This window comes from Myotis nattereri, assembly GCF_964212035.1.
Source record: "Myotis nattereri genome assembly, chromosome: 21".
Taxonomy (NCBI): Eukaryota; Metazoa; Chordata; class Mammalia; order Chiroptera; family Vespertilionidae; genus Myotis; species Myotis nattereri.
This window is the reverse complement of record NC_138097.1, coordinates 18,032,811-18,052,030: the sequence shown is the minus strand read 5'-3', so window position 1 is coordinate 18,052,030 and position 19,220 is coordinate 18,032,811. Positions and strand designations below refer to the sequence as shown.

Sequence of the window (19,220 nt, the reverse complement as noted above, 5' to 3'; positions counted from 1 at the left end):
AGCCGCTAACATCCGGCGTCACGCGGCTCCCGGCATGTGGTCTTTACTGGATTCCGAGGGAGGCATTTAAAAATTGTGTTTTAACTTTTGAACCTGCTTTTGAATTAAAAAAAATAAAGCAACTCGTCGCCTCCGGCCTAATGGATGCGACGACGAAAGGCTGACTTTACGACCGAGGAAACGCATTTGACTCAGCACGGAGGTGACAGCACCCTCCGCGCGATGACTCCATTCATTCAGTTCCCCCCTTTCACCCACATTCAGGCTCATTATCTCGCAGACAGCGGACAAGGCGGCCGGCCGTCTGTCCAGTCTGGGTGCTGGGACTCTCGGGTGCCTTTCCGTGTTTTGTGTTTTTTTGTATTTGTTAATCCTCACCCAAGGATATTTTCCCGTTGGTTCTTAGAGAGAGTGGAATGGAGGGGAGACACACAGAGAGAGAAACATTGACGTGAGACAGACACATTGATGGGTTGCCTCCTGCATGCAGCCCGCCCAGGGAGGAGCCTGCCACCGACATTCGTGCCCTTGACCAGGAATCGAACCCGGGACCCTTCAGTCCGCAGGCCACGTTCTACCCACTGAGCCACACCGGCCAGGGCCACAGAGGAATTTTTAAACCTTGTTTGCCGTGGATGGACTGCCCTTGGCCGGAACATTCTTTTCGCTCTCTGGCACCCTTGAGGAATTCTCTGATTTGCGCGTCCTGTCCACCCACGTGGTCATTTCTTGGAATGGAGTCCCTCGGGCACTGAAGCCCTTGGTCAGCTCAGGCTGCCAGCACGGAACCCCGCAGAGGGGGCGGCTCACACCACAGAAGTGCGTGGTCTCAGGGCGCTGGAGGCGGGGAGCCTGAGGCTCAGGCGCCGGCTCCTTTGGCGCCCCCCCCCACCCCCTCCCCCCGGCGTATCGGGACGACACCCTAACCAACTGAGCTCCCGGCCGGGCCAGGATCCAGTATTTTTGTCACTGTTACTGTTAAGCATCTTTCCTTCTAGTTCCTGAAGCTTTGTTGTCGTTGCATAAGAGCTTCGAAAACTCCTATGAGTTTAAATTACAAATGGATCTTGAACTGGAAATGCATTGCCCCGACGTGCACCTGCATCCCTTTGATGTCACATCAGACGGAATTCATGAGGAGGAGCCTCACACGGCTCCCGCACACACGGCTTCCGCTCGGATCAGAGTTCAGGGAGGGGAGCGTTTCCTCCAGGGACGCAGAGGGAGTTCTTCCCGGCGAGGATGAGAACACCACCGAGAGATATCAAAAGAGAGGAATCGCCTGACTGGGGCCCCGCAGAAACTCCAGGGAGGACCCGCTTAGCTCAAAACCTACGTCAACGCTCTGGGAAACAAAACCCAGGCCTTAAATGTTTTTCGAAACATGGAGATGCGTTTGTTTCATTTAATATTTTCATTAAAAATACATTTTTGTTCTGGCTGGTGTTTCTCAGTGGTTAGAGCACAGGCCTATGGACTGGAGTCCTGGGTTCGATCCCGGTCAAGGGCACGTGCCTGGGTTGCGGGCTCGATCCCCAGTGTGGGGGCGTGCAAGAGGCAGCCGATCCATGATTCTCTCTCATCACTGATGTTTCTATATCTCTCTTCTTTGAAATCAATAAAAATATTTGTTTTTTTAAAAAAAGCTATCTCTGTCAATGTCTACTGATTGAAGAGACCTCAAGTTTAAAAGGTGCAACCACTACTAGAATAAAGAGTACCTCATTCAGAGTGATCTCTTCATGTTTATACGTGGAACATGTAGGACAAAAATCAATCAAATGAATGTTCAGGATTCCTGCCCCCCAAGAATCACAAAAACTTTGCTTGAGTAAACGTGAGACACGAAGCCAGATCTGATGCAGGCTCAGATGGGGACTTCCTCTCCCTGGAAAACGGAATGTAGATGCCCACACAAAGGGTCCGAGCCCACCTGGTACCAACAGCATCCGATCGTATTCCAGTGGCTTGAAGGAGCGTCGATGGGAGGTCGGACAGGCAGCTGGGCTCGGGCACACAAGGGGAGGGCGTCCCTGGAAGAAGAAATCGGCCGTCGGGGGTGAACTAGCTGGACATTCTCTCGGGTCCCACCAGCTCCTCCATCCAGTGCCATATTTGAGGCATATAAAAAAATAAAACAGCCGAAACCGGTGTTGCTCAGTGGATAGAGCATCGGCTCCCGGACTGAAGGGTCCCGGGTTCGAGTCCCCTCTAGGGCCCCTTCCTCGGTGGCAGGCTCTTTGGCTGGCCCTGCTGAAGGCACCCAATCCGTGTCTCTCCCCCTCCCCCCCACCCCCTCTAAAAATCAATGGAAAAAATATATATCCTGCAGTGAGGATTAACCACCGCCCCCCCCAAAAAAAACAGCAGCCCTGGGTTGGACTGTCTCTGACTCCAGCTAATGGCTGCGGGGTGCTGGGCTCTGTCCTAGTAACATGTCCACGTCTGCCCAGCACCCCCTGCAGCCTGGCCTCAGCTCTCCGAGCCCCGCGGGTGGCTGTGCAGCAATCGATCGATAATAACCGCGGCCTCTTGTGGGTGGACGTGAGCGGAATATCAACTCCGACTCGGGGAAGCGTGGGAAGAGCGCCGCAATCAGACGCCTGGAGCCCGGCCGGCCTGCACCCCTGGGCCGTCTCGCAGTCCCCTTTGGTGACTCAGCACCGACCCCCATCCAGGGGCACTGAGGTGTCACCTCTGAGGCTGGGGAAGGGGTGTCTGGACTTGCAAATGCATGGGGGGGGGGGTGGCCACCAGGAGATTTTTCTGCGCTTTGGCCCAAGGAGCTCTCCAACAACTTCAGTCTGTGAGTTTATTTTTTATTGATTCGAGAGAGAGAGAAAGGAAGGGAGGGAGGGAGAGGGAGAGAGAGAGAGAGAGAGAGAGAGAGAGAGAGAGAGAGAGAGAAATTTGTTTTTCTACTTATTTATGCATTTGTCGGTTGATTCTAGTCTGTGCCCTGCTGGGAACTGAACCTGCTACCTTGGTGTATGGAGATGATGCTCTAACCAACCAGCTACCCGGTCAGAGCCAGTCTGTTTAATACATGAAGTCCCTCCTGTCCTTTTTTAAAATATATATCTTTTTATTGATTTCAGAGAGGAAGGGAGAGGGAGAGAGACACATCAGTGATGAGAGAGAATCATGGATCGGCTGCCTCCTACACGCCCTATACTGGGGATCGAGCCTGCCACCCGGGCCTGTGCCCTGACCGGGGATGAAACGGTGACCTCCCGGTTCCTAGGTCGACCCTCAAACACCCAGCCGCGCCGGCCGGGCTGTTCTTAAATCTCGCCCCAGGCAGAGCTGCGCTGTCCATCATCCCAGCTTACATGGCAGTGACCCCCAGATGTAAACAGAACCCAACCCCAGGCCCCACCGTCCCTACACCTCCGCACAAACCAACGCCTGGCCTGGGCGCAGACGTCCCCTTCTGGACCATCTGAACCACAGTTCGGGGAACGGCGTGGCGGCTGCTGCTTTTCCTTCTTATCTGTCAGGCCCCTCTCCCCCTTTCAGAACATCTCCTCTTCCTAGGCCACGCGTTGGGGAAAGTAAACGGGAACGTGGGGATTCCGGGCATGGCTCTGTGGGAGAAGGAAAGTGCACTGTGCATTCGGGGCAGAAAGATGAATTGAAGTCTGTCAGACGTGTAATTGTCTCCTAGGAGACCCAAGCATAAATCATCGCCATGGAGACCGCGTGAAGCCGTGAGCGTGGATAATCCCCGGGGGCCTTGTCTGGGGCAAGAAAGGCTGCACATGAGAGCGGCTGAGCCGTGTGTGAGGAGCCGGGGGTACAAGGTCTACCTTTTATTTTCTTTATTATTTTTAAAATATATACTTTTTTATTTCAGAGAGGACGGGAGAGGGAGAGAGAAACAGAAACATCCACGATGAGAGAGAATCATGGATCGGCTGCCTCCTGCACGCCCCCCACTGGGGAGGGAGCCCGCAACTTGGGCCTGTGCCCCGACCGGGATCCAACCCGGGACCCTTCAGTCCGCAGGCCGACGCTCTAGCCACTGAGCTACACCGCTAGAGCAACAAAAATGTATTTTTTAAAAATAGTTTGATTTGTGGAAGAAACTGGGCCACATGCTAACCTGACAAGCTCAGGGCAGGCCGGCGGGGCAGCCTTGCAAACTCAGAGACCTAACCTCACCACCAAGGATTAAAAAGCAGTGTGTGGGGGGTAGTCACGTCCTAGGCCAGTCTCTTCCCTGACAAAGATCAACTTGGGCCTCAGCTGAGCCTCCGGCCTTGTTGGAATGTCGGGGTAACTTCCCCTTTTCCAGACCCCTCAGGGCAGAACCAAGGCACCAGGGCAGAGACCAGGAATTCCCTCGCTGTTAATTGTTGACTGTTGGCCGTCCTGCATCCACCTAAGGAAAAAAAAGACCAAAAGGACACCAGTGGAGATTATTGTGAAAATGCGGGTCAGCGGGATGCACTGCCGGGGGTGGGGTGAGGGGCAGGGGGGGGGGGACTGGCTCCCGTTTTCTCCGTCACAGCCGTCGGTATCAGAGAACTGTCCCCATTTTACAGGCCAGGAAACTGAGGCTCACAGAGGCCAGGTCACTGGACCAGAACCACCCAGACAGCACGCTGGAGTCTGGAGTCTGGGTCCCACCCTTTCCCATCCGCTGTACCTCGAGGCTAGACCTGCAATTAGCCTGGAGCTAAAGGGGCGGGGAGAGTGCCTGGGGGACTCACTGAGGAGCAGGTATGAGTGACTGGTCATCGGCCGCTCGCCAAGACCTCGAAGCCAGTCAGGGCTCCCCTGCACAGAGGGGCCTGCCACGGGAGCCTGACTGGGGGTGGGGCGGGGCTCCGTGTCTGAGTCATCGCCCGCTGTGCAGCCGTGGAGGTGATGTTAATCCCATCTGACAGCGCCTGGTCCAACCTGGAGAATAGAAACCGTGAGTCACCACCCTGCTCCCTAGACCATGCGTTTAATTAAAGGGGGGCTGGGTCCCCGTCGAGCTTTGTGAGGTCAGCCTCCCCGCCTGCCTCCACCGAGCTCCAAGGGGTGGGACCCCCCCCTGGTGCCTCTGTGTACACTGGTGGGGGCCCCCCGTGCACCCCGGCATGGCAGAAGCTCACAGAATAGAACGAGCAAGCATCAGAGATATTCCTCTCGCCCTGAACAGTGTGCTCAGTGGTCAGATCCCCGGCCTTCGAATGGAAGGGTCTCAGGTGTCGATTCCCAGTATCAATGTCTCTCTCTCCGTCCCCCCTTCTCTCTTCCACTCTCTCTAAAAACCAACGGAAAAAAATATCCTCGGGTGAGGATTAAAAAAGAGAGAGAGCCCAGCTGCTGCGGCTCAGTAGTTGGCACAGACCTATGACCCAGGAGGTCGCGGCTCTATTCCTGGTCAGGGGCACGTACCTCGGCTGCAGGCTCCATCCCCGGCCCTGGTTGGGGCGCGTGTAGGAGGCACCCAATCGATGGGTCTCTCTCGCATCGATGTCTCTCTCTCTGTGTGTCTCTCCCCCTCCCTTCCACTCTCTCTATAAGAAAAAGCAAGAAAGACACAGGCAATTGTTAAATCTGCTTGGAGCAAGGATTCAGCCAACCACAGCCCATGTGCCAGTTCCTATTCATAATCGAAGAATGGATTTCACCCTTTCCGATGGTTGAAAAAAAATGAAAAGAAGAATGTTTTCTGGCGTGTGAAGATGATCCGACGTTCCAATTTCAAGGTCCATAAATAAAGTTTTATTGGAGCACAGCCACGCGCATTCATCTGCATACGGTGTGTGGCTGGTTTGACACGATGGGCCGGGCTGGGCAGCTGAGATAAGGCTGCATGTAGAACTCCCAGAGCCTGAAATACTTAATACCAGCCTTCCACAGGGGAAAAAAAAAGTGCCAACACTTGACTCGGGATATATGCTGATGCGTATCTTTATTGTATAATTACTCCGGCTCCCCAGTACACTGCAGATTCCTCCTCACAAAGAAATCCGCTTCCCAATCCACACGCAAGTTATCAGGGAACATATTTTTCTGCAAATGCATTAAAGGTAAAGACATTGAAGTTCAGAGAAAGTGACTTGCCCCACACCCCTAGTCAGTAATGCGATTTATGCCAATATCCAAGAGTATAATATACCAATATTAAATTTATATGGAAAGTAAAAGGAACTAGGATATCCAAAATGATTTTGAATGTTTTTTAATATGATTTTTAAAATTGATTTTACAGAGAGAGGGAGAGGGAGGGAGAGGGAGAGACACGTCAATCAGCCTGCATGCCCCGCACTGGGGATTGAGCCCGGGCCCAGGCATGTGGCCTGACTGGAATCAAACAGGTGACGCTCAAGCAACTCTGTTTGATTTTGAAACCAAAAGGCTACATTAATCAGGACAGGGTGGCGTTGGTGAAATGGTAAACGCAGAGGACACGGAAATAGAGTCATGAAGTCCAGAAATCCATCCATGTCTGAAGAGATGGCCAACACCTTGGACAGAGGATTAAAAAGTGGTCCTGGAACAACTGTACATCAATATGCAAACACACACACACACACACACACACTCAACACCCTCCGCCCACACCCCGCTGCTTTGCATCTTCTACGAAAATTACGGACCGTGGATCTGATTTGGGGTTCGGCGGAGATTTCTTAGCTACAATATCAAAAAACGCAAACCATTAGAAACCAATTAATAATTTATTGAACGTCCACATTTTAAAAGGTCTGCTCTACACCACACACGGTTAAGAGGATGAAAAGACAAACCTCCAACTGGGAGCCATTATTCGCAAAACACACAGAACAAGCACGTGTACGTAGACAGCATCGCAGAGCTGCCAGGACCCAGCAAGCACGCCAACAGCCCCTAACAAATGAGCAAAGGAACTGAGCAGCCACTTCACCAAAAAGATGATAGATAGATGATAGATAATAGATAGATGATAGATGATAAATAATAGTTAGATGATAGATAATAGATGATAGATAATAGATGATAGATAATAGATAGATGATATAGATGACAGACAGATAATAGATGATAGATAATAGATAGATGATATAGATGACAGATGATAGATGATAGATGATAGATGATAGACGGCATGTTAAGTATATGCACAAATGTGCACCACCGTTAATCCTCAGGGAGATGCAAATTAAATCGCCATGAAGTACCACTACCACCCAATAAAACGGCGCACGCGCACGGGCACACACACACACACACACACACACTCACACACACACACACAGGCACATACATAAACCAGCCTGTGGGTGGGAGAGGGGAGTGTGCCGTCTTTTTGGGGAGCACCGTTTGGGAAACCCATTACAAATGCAGGGAACGCAGTCTTGGAGGCAGTCGCTCTGCTCCTGAGAACCAGTTCATTTCCATCCGTCTCGGCAGAGACGTCCAGGGACGCCGCCGTAACAGGCACGTGCGCATGAATGTTTTACAGTCGTTACGTCTTTGGAGAAGCAGCCAGGCGCGATTAGCCGGGGAGCCGGCGAGAGCCGCGGAAGGTGGGCCGGGGGAGGAAGCATTTACTCTCTAATTTGCGCTCCCGTATACTGTGTGATGTCTCTGCAATTGGTGCCATATGTTTGGGTTCCTCCCAGAATTAAAGACCCCAGCGACGGAGGTGGATGCAAATTGATGTACAGCGAGGCGGGCGGGATGGCTTGTCCGCGTGCGGGGGGTTCGACGTTCCAAGGGGACGTGGGACCATCTGGGTCCGGCTCCCCGTCCCATGCAACCTGGTGCCCGAGTACGTGGGACTGCATCACGGAAAGCTGTGTTCTCTCGTCTCCTGCCTCTGCCCGCCCCAATCCCCGTGTTCCCAAGCCGGAGTCTACAGTGGGAATTAGAGTGTCAGACTTCATTCCCCACTCTTACTTCAGCTGCTTCTAACTTTTCAAAGAAAAAAGACCCTATTGTGTCTTTTGTTCTGTGTTTGTGGGGGACCACGTGCCTAGTGAAGTGTGAACAGTAACATCTCCCCCCCATCCTGACCCCCGTGTCTGGGCCCCAGGAACCGGGGCTAGGACTGTTGCAGCAGACTCCAGAACTGGCCTCTGAGACGCCAGGACTCCAGCGCGTCCCCCGGGCCCGCCCCACCGTCCACACGGCAGCCGAGGGAGCCGGCGACAGCGCGGTGGCAGCTCTGGGCCCTCCCGGCTCCCGCAACGCCTCCTCGTTGCCCCTAGACCAGACCTCTCCTGGGGATGACCCAGCCTCCTCACTCCCCTCGAGCCCACAGCGCATGCCCCAATCTAGGAAAACCCTCAGCCGCACGTGCCTGGCGGCAAGGGGCAGCTCTCACCCGCTTCCCTTCTTTTTAAAGTATTTTTTTTTTTTTATTGATTTCAGAGAGGAAGGGAGAAGGAGGGAGAGGGAGAGAGAGAGAAACATCAAGGATGAGAATCATCAATCAGCTTCCTCCTGCACGCCCCCTGCTGGGGATCTAGCCCGCAACCGGGGCATGTGCCCCGGCCGGAATCCAGCCTGGCCTAACAGACCCTCCTGGCGGGCTGCGCATCGCCCTGAGCTCTCATCGTGTGTACGAACCGAGGCCCGCGTGCACCATCCACGGCACGCCTGGCCTCCGACTGCTGTGCGCTGCGTGGGCAGGCGCCCCAGCAGGGTTCACCCTCCCGCCTGCTGGGCCCAGCCCCACGCCTGGAATGGGGTCGACGCTCTACAAACACCTGCCTGGCCGAATAAGGGACCCCCCCCCCCCGATGCTGCGGAAAACCCTGCTCCACATGGGCGCTGAGCTGCCTGGCGGTCACCCTGGCGAGGGCCTCCTATTTCAGCCCCGACCAGCGGCCTGTCTGTCATCACACCCGCAGGGTTTAGAGCAGGGCTCCCAGCGTGGGGCACACGCCCCCGGGGGCAGCTTGGTGTTTAGGGGGGCCATTCGAGAATGCGTCATTCACAGTGCATGCTTTGCACTTCTTGTGGTTCTAGGGGCCTCATAGACAGTCTGTACATACATATGGTGACATATTTATGCACTTCAGTTCTCTATTACGTTTGAAACTTTATTTGCTATTTTCTCATATCCCTTCATATTTTTTAACAATTCCTTAGTGAGTCCTTCCTCAGTCCGTCCGCTGTCCTTCCGTCCTTTTGTTTTTCTCTCTCGTGGACGCCATGTCCTTTGGCAGCTTGTTTAGACCGAGCTCATGGCCTCTGAGGCTTCCCCCACGTGAACAGGAGCTCCCTTTGTGGATAAGAAGAATTCCGTGTGGGGGGAGGGGATCGGGATGCGACAGATGGTCCGGTGGGCGTGGCCAAAGAGAGGCCGGGGAGCACTGGGCTGGAGGAGAAGCCAGTGGAAGGACGGAGGACAGGACGGCGGGGTTTGACCTGATTGGGAGGCAGGCTGTGGGCGTGCGGGAGGCAGCTGATCAACGATTCCCTCTCATCATTGATGTTTCTCTCTCTCCCCCTCTCCCTTCCTCTCTGAAATCAGTAAAAATACATTAAAATAAAATTACACAGGTGCCGGGCGTCCGGTTCTATAACACGTCCTCTGACGACTGTCCTGCGCGCTCGCCGCTGCAAGTCAAGTCTCTCTCCATCACCAGCTACCCCGTACACCCTGCTCCACCCCCGCCGCAGGCCAGCACCACACTGTTGTCCCTGCCCGTGCGTTTTTCCTCCATTTTTTCCCTTTGGCTCAGCCCCTGCCCCTCGACAGCTGACAGCCCGCCCTCGACCGATTTTGCTTGTTAGTTCATGCAGGTCATTCGAGTGAAATCACATGGCCCTTGTCCTCCTCTGACTGGCGTCTTGGTCTCGTCTCACAGAATGTTCTGGGGAGCTGAGGTCAAGGGTCACCCTTCCCTGGATTCACTGAACAGTGTGGACACTCAGGCATCTTGTTTGTCAGGAAGGATTTCTCATCGTAAACGAGAGCGGTGCTCTGCACAGCCCAGGGACACGGGCAGGAGGGCAGTGAAGACCGGCCCTAATGGGAGGGCGGGTGGAGGCGGGGAGACGCGGGGGGACGCGGGGGGGGGAAATTGGGAGGTATCTGTAATACCATGAACAATAAACATATATACACACCGATGTAAGACAGCGGTGCCCTTGCTGAGACCACCTGTGCATCACGGGCTCGTCTCCATGACGGCGGACGAAGGCTTGTTTAAGGTCTCAGAAACACCCATCAGTCTCCAGACCCCTAGACCAAATGCCCGTCACTAACGCTTTGGGACATTCCCCGGATCTGACGCAATGCATTCACGGCCGTCCCACCTCCAGGCCAGGTTTCCACTTGAGAAATGACTCTGTAAGTTGAGATCGTACTAAGCTCCCAGAGGGTCCCTAAAAATAGCTTCACAGATTCATCCCCAGCTTCCTTCTCCAGAAAGTGTTAACAACTCATTCTAGAGAACCTTAACGAGCCCTTAACATTTGCTAACATTTCTCTCCATTAATCTTTTCTAAAAATCTTCAATGTAAATAACAAGTATATTATCCATAATTCTTTACGTAGGAGAAATAATGTCACGGTATTTATCGATGTGCAGTAAGCAATTTCCACCCTCTGGTCTAGTCACTATGGACTTCCTCGGCAGAACTGAGTTCAACACCAGCAGCGAAGAGTGGACGTACTTCTAAAAATATAAATATATATTTTCATTGATTTTATAGAGAGAGACAGGGAGAGGGAGAGAGAAACATCAATGATGAGAGAGAACCACTGATCGGACCACATGCTTCCGAGTCCCCGATGCACAGGGCGTGGACTCACCCAAGAGGAACTGAGGAACCTGCCTGGGCCCTGGGCTCAGCGGGAACGACGAATCCACGTCTCTCTCGCCACAATCAATAAAAACGCGAGCAGGATGACCACCAGAACCTGTCAGCACCGCGAGAAGCAGCCTCTTGGGCGTATGGGATGAGGCCCACCCAGCTGAGTCACAGGAGCAGGTAAGAGTGAGCCTTCAGGTCCCCGTGAGGCGAAAGCCCCCGTGAGGCTGAATTAAGTCTGTGCACTGACACTGCCCAGTGCGTGGGCTAACCAGGGCGTGCAGAAGGCCTGGCTGTTTGGAGTCTGGACACAGTGGTGGCTTTGACGCCACGAACCTCACTCATGACACAACGAACATAGTGGTCGATTCCAGTTCATACCTGAGATGTGTGTGTGGTTACGCCATGAGGCTGTCCTCCGATCGGCCTGTTCTCTCACCATCACCTCCTGCTCTTTGGTGCTCCGAGGGCCGGCCATCAGCCCCATTTGTAAAGTGAAATAAACGAATCTTCTTTGAAGGGCATGAGGCCGAGGAGGCTCGGGAAAGATCTGCCTTTCGGGGGTGGAGCCGGCGATTTCTGTTCCCACGGGAAGGGATTTCCTGAGAGTTCTCGACTGGCCTGGTGGGAATTCCCACTCCGCATCTATGTAGATGGGGACTGTGTGCATTCTGTAGATCTGGGACTCCTTTCTCACTTTCCAAAAGTTTATTTTTGTGCCGTTTTTTGCCCAGCTGGGGTAACTCGGTGGTTGAGCGTTGACCTATGAACCAGGAGGTCATAGTTCCATTCCCAGTCAGGGCACAGGCCCGGGTTGCGGGCGTGCAGGAGGCAGCCAATCAATGATTCTCTCTCATCACTGATGTTTCTATTTCTCTCCCTCTCCCTTTCTCTCTGAAAGCAATAAAAACTTTATTTTTTTAAAAAAAAAAAGATGTTTGCCACCAGCATGTGTTTAAAATGGAATTAAATCAGTAGTATGACACAAGAAATCCTATAGCTGCTTCTGTCAGTCAAAACAATCAACTGTTTAACAACTTCTTTTCTCTAAAGAAATGAAGTAATACATCTGCAATATAATTTCAATAATTTCCAAAAATTACTCTTAAATTTCTTCCTTTGGACTTGAAACGATGTTTACACAAAATTTATTCAATCAGCGTATTCAGAGGTAATTTATTCCTTTTAGCTCCTTGTTGGAATACCATTAAGATATGCATGCTAGCAGTTTAGATGTGAATTATGGAATGTATTTTTTTTTGCCATGTTTGGATAAAAAGATACCTGGGAAATAGTGAAGGATACATTACTGCCTTAAAAGGAATAAATGACAGACATTACTGTAATCCCGAGAAGAATGTAACCTCTTGTGAAGTCTAATAGAAGCTAGCATCATGTGCTAATATCGTGCTATTTACTAATTACACGCTGCTAGCGATACATGTTTTCTGATCTGCAGATGCACAGCGCGGCTATATTTATTTTATGGCCTTTGAGATGCCAATCTATTTATACAGGGGCATTAAGGAATGCGTAAAATGAATGTTTCATTCAGTTTTTTAAAGGAACACAGTGCGACGCAATGTCAGTGTGTAACAGGGCCGAGCTATGCGGGGCGATGGCCGCTCAGCTCCTCTCTGGCCGTGGGCCCTGGGCATATGCCGTTCCTATTGCCCACTGTTCCTACGTGCCTGCCCGCCCCCCCCCCCCAGCCCCACTCTCGTTTCCATGTACAGGCATATACCCCCAAAATGGGAAAGAAGATGCAGGAGAGGTACCTAACCACCTCACTGCTATTTTACCCCGATTTTACGATAAAGACTTCATGGGTTTTTTTTATCATTTTACCCACTGGACTTCCCTGTACACATCATCCAATCCTGTCCACTGTGGGAACTGGAGGTGAAGTGCAAGAAGGGAAGTGGTACTGTGTGCCCTGGTTCCTTCCTTGGATTCTGAAATCCATTCTTTAAAAAAAACAAAACATTTGTATTGATTTTTAGAGAGGAAGGGAAAGGGAGAGAGAAACATCATGATGAGAGAGAATCATGGACCGGCTGCCTCATGCACGCCCCACACTGGGGACCGAGCCCGCAACCCGGGCCTGTGCCCTGACCGGGAATGGAACCGTGACCTTCCGGTTCGTAGGTTGTTGCTCAGCCGCTGAGCCACGCCGGCCGGGCCTGGAACCCATTCTTGCCACCCAGCCTCGCTGCACTGCGCTCGTGTTTGTGTCTAATATTCCGATACACGGACGGACCACAACGCACTGACTTGGTTTCACTGTGACAGGCCTCGGGCGCTGGCCTTGTTTCTGATTTCGAGCCCACGCACGTACGAGTTCCTGCACCATTTTCGCCTTATTTGTGTCCTTTTTTCCCTAAAAGAAAAACATGCAATTTAGAGGATGTTTGTTAGGCATTTTACATGTTAAAAATAACACCCTGTTAGGAGGCTTGTTAGCTTGGGGAAGAGAGGGGCCTTCCAAGTGTTACTCTGCACTTGTGTTACTGATTTATTTTTTGAGAGAGAGAGGAAGGGAGAGGGAGAGAAAGAGAGAAATATTGACGTGAGAATAAAACCAGGGTGTGAGCCAGCAACCTGGGCATGTGCCCTGACAGGGAATTGAACCCCCAGCCTTTCAGTGCATGGGACAACACCCAACCACTGAGCCACCCCAGCCAGGACTGTGTTCTGCATTTTTGTCAGAAGAAGAACTGCTCTGTGGTTGCTACTCTGGGCTCCTCCTGGCCTTGGAGGCGATCTGAAGCCACAGTGCCCACTGTTCTCTTTAGAGGTAACAGGCCTGAAGCAAAGTCCAGTCTCTCACACTCATTCTGTTTGTTCTTAACCTTCCTGACCCCTTAATGAGCTCCTTCGTGAATCAAAATAATAATCAGTCCAATCTTCATCATCCAGCTCGGCTGCAGGAAGAATTCCAACCGTCTGCAGAAGTCAGGAACTCCAGGCGGGGAACTGGATGCTGCAAAGGGTTGGCTGAGCCGAGAGGCTGGCTCTGGGCCTTGGCGTCTGGGATCCATGCCCGGAGCTGCAGATCGGCCCTCGGACGCACAGCGCTGGCTGGAAGGGGGATCTGGGAGGGGGATCTGGGAGGGGGGGATCTGGGAGGCAGTCGCGCTGCCCCTGCAGGTTCCACAGCAGCAAAATTCACCTCCCCAGGGGCACCCTCGGCCTTGCCTCTGGACACCGTCTGGTGCCAAAGGATAGCGTTTCAGCCCACAGTGCAGTGGGCACCCCTTCTCTACCTGCCCACCCCCCCGCCACTGGAATAATGTCAGTTCAGAACTCAGTCTGCACTGTGGACCAGGAGGCCAGGGCATATGCCTGGGTTCTGGGCTGGATCCCCAGTGTGGGGTGTACAGGAGGCAGCCGATCCATGACTCTCTCATCATTGATCTCTCTCTCTCTCCCTTTCTCTCTGAAATCAATAAAAATATATTTTTTAAAAAGAAGAAAAAAAAGATCGGGCTTCCCAGCCGTCCAGCCCGGGCTGCAAAGTGTGTGACCGGCTGGGTGCGGAGCCGGGCAGCGAGCACAGGCCCGCTCAGCACCCAGGGCCCCGGGAGGCGGGATGGGCGGCCTCTCAGAGCTGCTTGGGGCTTGAACACCTGGGGCTCCCTCGCTGGGGCGGGCGTTCCTGCCACCAGCGCCTGACTGCTTTGCTGAAAACAGACTCCGGAGGGTAATTCATTCGGGAAGTAAAGGCTCTGCCCCAGGAGGCCCGGGCCCTGGCCGGTCAGACCGGGATCAGTGCACCGATCGCAGCCACAAGGTCAACCTCAAGGGCAAGGCTGGGTCCAAGACAGAGAGTGTCCCTGGTCTGGGCAGTGGCCACGCACAGCAGATGCAGACAACACGGGGGATGGGGGGGGGGGGCGCGCTCATCCACATCTCTCCCTCCTGGGGGTACGAACGCTGCCCCTCAAAACCTCTCTCACGACCTACCCTTCCTCGCAAATAACGCGAAATTCTGCACGAAGGGGAAGACGGCCATCAACGCCCACTGGGCGGTGTGACACAGAAGAAACGGCGAGAGCCTCAGATGTGAGCAATGAGCTCCCTCAAGCACCCTTCTCCCGACGCCGACGCCGGACGCAGATGAGCAGATGACACTAAGTGGGCAGTTAGGCAATTAGGCCCATTATGGCTCCTCGGCACCTTCATGAGAGGATGCTGAGTGGACGTGCGGGACAGCGAGGAGCAGGAGGAGAGGCTCCTCCGTCGCGGCTGTCAATCACAGCGTCCCGGCCGCCGGGCCCACAGCTCCACCTGCCTCTCCCCCAGCGCCTCGGCCCGAGACATGGCCCTCCGGCTCCTTCTACAGCGGAGACTCGGAGCACATCTGCCTCCCCTGCGTGTGGCGGGGGTCTGCCCGGCACGGAGGCCACGCCGGGGACCTCGACACAGGCTCTCCCAGAGGCCCACGCCGCCGCAGCCCGCCCAGGTCAAGGTCACGCACATCAGAGTCCCGGATGCACAGGCCGCGGACTCACCCAAGAGGAACGGAGGAGCCTGCCTGGGCCCTGGCCGGGTAGTGCAGGAGGAACGACAAATCCACGTCTGTCCGCCGGTCCTCTCTCTGAAATCAGTAAAAACATGTTGAGAAAATAGATGAAGAGGCAGCCGGTACCGAGAAGCCATCCTCACCCAGAGACGCAGCAGTATGGGCGCTGCTGCAGGGACGGGCACCTACTTCCCCCGGGGGCCCCTCAGGCACCCTGCACACCCTGAGTACAGACAGCCCTGTGCCTAGAAGATAGAAATATTCCCACAAAATAAATATATAAAATCAATAAAAACATTTAAGAAAAAATGAACGAACTCAGAAATCGATGCTGCAAGAACTCAGATTGTCAAAGTATTGGGGGGGGGGGGGGTGCCTGCCACGCGGGTAACGTGGGAACCTGGGTGGGAGGCCCTGCTCCCTCCGCAGGCTCAGGGAGTGGGGTCCGCTGTGGGATCGGGGAGCAGGGGGCGTCTCTAATTGCAGGCCAGCTTCTGAGTGATGACAGCCTGCTGCCTAGCCCTTCCCGGGACATTTTTAACCCTGAATTCATTTTTACCCCTTCCGCGGTAGCCATTTCAATGGGAGAAAGTCCTCTTCTGTGTCCTCTTACGATTTTCTGTGATATGTCCTGGAGAAAACAGCTCAAACGCATGTCGCACCTGCCACTTTTATGCTTAGACAGGGCCCCCGGTGACATTTCTGGAAGAGGTTGAAGCCACAATTCAATCCAGTATTTAATCTAGGTTTGGTATCAAACAAACAGCATTTTAAAAATAAAATAAAATGATTAGAATATCCTAGAAAACACCAGCAGACCTATTACAATGTAATCTAAAGCTGGAAAAAAGTATTGACAAATTTATCATCAGGCTTTTAAAAAATCAAAAAAAGGACTAACTGCCATTTTAGGAAAAATGGTGAAAACCAGTAACAAGGACAAGTACAGGAGATACAGAAATGTTAGGCCCTCGGTCATCGTAAGCAGGGGACGGATGCTTTTGGAAAAGCAAAAGCCGCCTCCAGAGACGGAACGGGCGGGCGGAGCGGGGAGGGTCTGGCCGTCCGTCCGTCCGTCCGCACGGACCTAGTTCACCTAATTCACGACGGCCACCGTCCCACCCATTCCCGAAAGAGCAGCTTCCTTTGCAACACAGACGTCCGCTCCAAAAACCACATTCTGAGCTGCAAAGGCAGTCACCGTGTTTGATGTTTCCTCTCAAGGCACAGCAATGCTTGGCCCTCCAAATTGTTTCCTGTCGCACTGCTCTGTGAAAATAAACGTGGCTTCAGAAGGAAGGAACTACAACTAGGACTGCTTGGTCCCTGCAGGGGACCCCTCCGCAGCCGGCCAGCCCCGCCCGGCCACACTTGTGCTCTCCGGCGCCCTGGCCGCGGGGCGCCGCCGGGACCTCCCTGCTCCCAGGTCCCCGCACTGGCCGGCGCTGCCCCGCTGGGACCCTGTGGCCTCTCGTTCACGCCCGACGCCCTCTCCCGCGGGCTGAGGACGGCACCTCCCAGGCGGTTTGTCCGTTTGTTTGTGTTTTATTTGCTTTTGTGTGGACAAAGGGGCCGCAGACTAACCTCGGGAACGCGGCGGAGGCCGGCAAACTCGGAGGTCACCAGAGGGTGGCGGGGACCAAAGCCCCCGTCGGAGGGCAGCGCATGGGGCACCCGCCCCAGCCGGGGTCCCCCGCGCAGAGCAGCCCGGTCCCTGCTGAGCCCGTGGCCTCCGATCCAGGAGACAAGCCTGCGGACGGGGGCTTGCTGTTCTGCTGCTGGCTGGCGGCCCGGCACCCGCCTGTGCAGAAGGCGCGGGTGTCTATCTTCCTTTCCGCCCCCCCCCCGGGTCCCCTGCTCTGCTTTCTCCCGCCCCGCACCCAGCACCCGCGGACCGCAGGGAGCCAGGCCCCGCTCCTGCGTCGGGGTAACTGACAGAAACAGGCGGAAGCCGCTCTTCCCCGAGCCTTAACCCGCAGGGCGAGGCTCTGCTTCCCGGCAGTCGCTGACAGTCGGGCTCCAATAAGCTCACAGAGTTCTCTACGGGTTGGGCTGTCCCCTTACGTTTGGGCCCCCCGACAAGAGCGTTAAAGGCGCGCGGGGCGCGGGTTTCCCCTCCACCGCCGTCTGGGGTGCTTGGCTCCGGTTCAGGGTCAGGCCCCCCACAAAGACTGGAGAGCAGCCTCCCACGGCCTCCGCCCGGAGCGACGGAAACTCTGGTCTCAAAGGGTCACCGGCGACCAGCCAGAGGCCGGGGCCCAGGCTCCCTTTCCCGCCTCCCGGCCGCTGAGCCCAGGGCCCGGCAGGAGCCGCCCTTCGCGGGCGGGACAGCGGCAGCCGGGGCGGGGTCAGGGCGGCGGCGGAAGCAGACGCACTCGCTTCAACTCGCTTCCGCGGGGCCGGCCCTCGTCGTCTCCCACATGGTCTAGCGGTTAGGATTCCTGGTTTTCACCCAGGCGGCCCGGGTTCGACTCCCGGTGTGGGAACGCCACAACTTTTTTTTCTTTCTTTTGGAATCAGGTATAAAAAAGGCACGAAGCCCACGTACGTTGTTTTTGCCAAGAAGAACGCTAAATAGAATTGCTGACAGATGTTATTTCCTTCCTGGGGACGTGGGGCGATCCCCCACCCAGGAACGGTTGTGTAATCAGTACCGATGTCTTTGCTCATCCTTTAATTTACGGCAATGACAGACGAAACGATTATAATTAATATTTAGTGGTCGAACTCTATTAAGGGGAGCACTCTTTCCCCAGCTTTGTTGAGATATGATTGGCAGGGAGGCTTGTGAAAGGTGATGGTGTGCAACACGGTGTTTGATGGGCGTGCCAGTTGCCAAGCGGCTGCCACAGCAGGTTAGCGAGCACCTCCATCACCGCACGGGAATTACCATTTCTTCCAGAGAAAACCATTTTAGGTCCCGCCAAGTCACTGCTGTCGCGGCCCCGACGCGGGGCTTCTGGCCCGAGGACAGAGAGACAGACGGCGGAGAGGGAGAGAGAGCTGTTGTCCCACTTATTTATACACATTCATGGGTTGATTCTCGGATGTGCCCTGACCGGGGATCGAACCCCAGCGGGAGGACATGCCAACCAAGTGAGCTACCCGGCCAGGGTGCCTGTGCACTTTTAATGTTAGTGCACCCCTAACATGAGGTGCACTGTTAGTGAGGAACTCACACGCTGGGGGATCTTATTCTGGTGAGAGAAAGCTTCCTAAGGGGGAGTATATTTTATAGACAGGGAATCCACACACACAGAGGGGTGGGCAAAGGTAGGCTTACAGCTGTGAGCACAGGAAGCAGTTTATTCTTGTGTCATTACTTATGAATTATAGTATTATTTTCCACATGAACAACTGTAACCTACTTTTGCCCACCCATATGCAATATACAGGGTGTCCCCCCAAAACGTATACACACTTTGCATACTTACTCATTCCAATGGCTTAAATCTGAAAAGAATCATTGGAATGAATAAGTATGCAAAGTGTGCATACGTCTGGGGGCGGAGGGGACACCCTATACATTGGTTTACATAGACATGTAATGTTTTGTGTGACATGTGCATCGCCTGGACATATACATATGTAACCCAGGAGAGCAGGTACGGTGCACACGCTGGTCACCTGACCGTGGGGACCCACCACCGGGCATCTGCTCCCCGAGAGGCGTCTCCCTTCGCAGGACTCTGCGTTGGCTCACTAGCCAACCCTGGACACAAGTCCTCCGGCCAGGTCTCCGACTTCCATGTTAACCTACTGTTCGGTCTTAACGTTCCTGACAGAGCTGCGTTCATTACAAGCAGGCGCTGCAAGGAGCCTGTCACTTCAGGTGTCATTTGTCACAACAAACCGTGTTCTTTTCTTCCTGTCATTTTTAGAACTTTGGTTACCACAGCAACCCAGGGCAGCTTTTATACACAGGGTCACTTACGTTCAGTCGGTT

General features: G+C 53.9%; 1 long non-coding RNA gene across 1 annotated transcript; it reads right to left on the bottom strand.

The window, feature by feature from the left end:
* Window positions 1-2,858: 2,858 nt before the first annotated feature.
* Window positions 2,859-17,594, bottom strand: LOC308535883. The gene is made up of 5 exons (XR_013997313.1): window positions 16,859-17,594; window positions 15,834-15,976; window positions 15,264-15,349; window positions 4,716-4,905; window positions 2,859-4,384 (listed from the first exon to the last, which is right to left on the bottom strand). It is a non-coding gene; the product is annotated as an uncharacterized lncRNA (long non-coding RNA).
* Window positions 17,595-19,220: the final 1,626 nt, after the last annotated feature.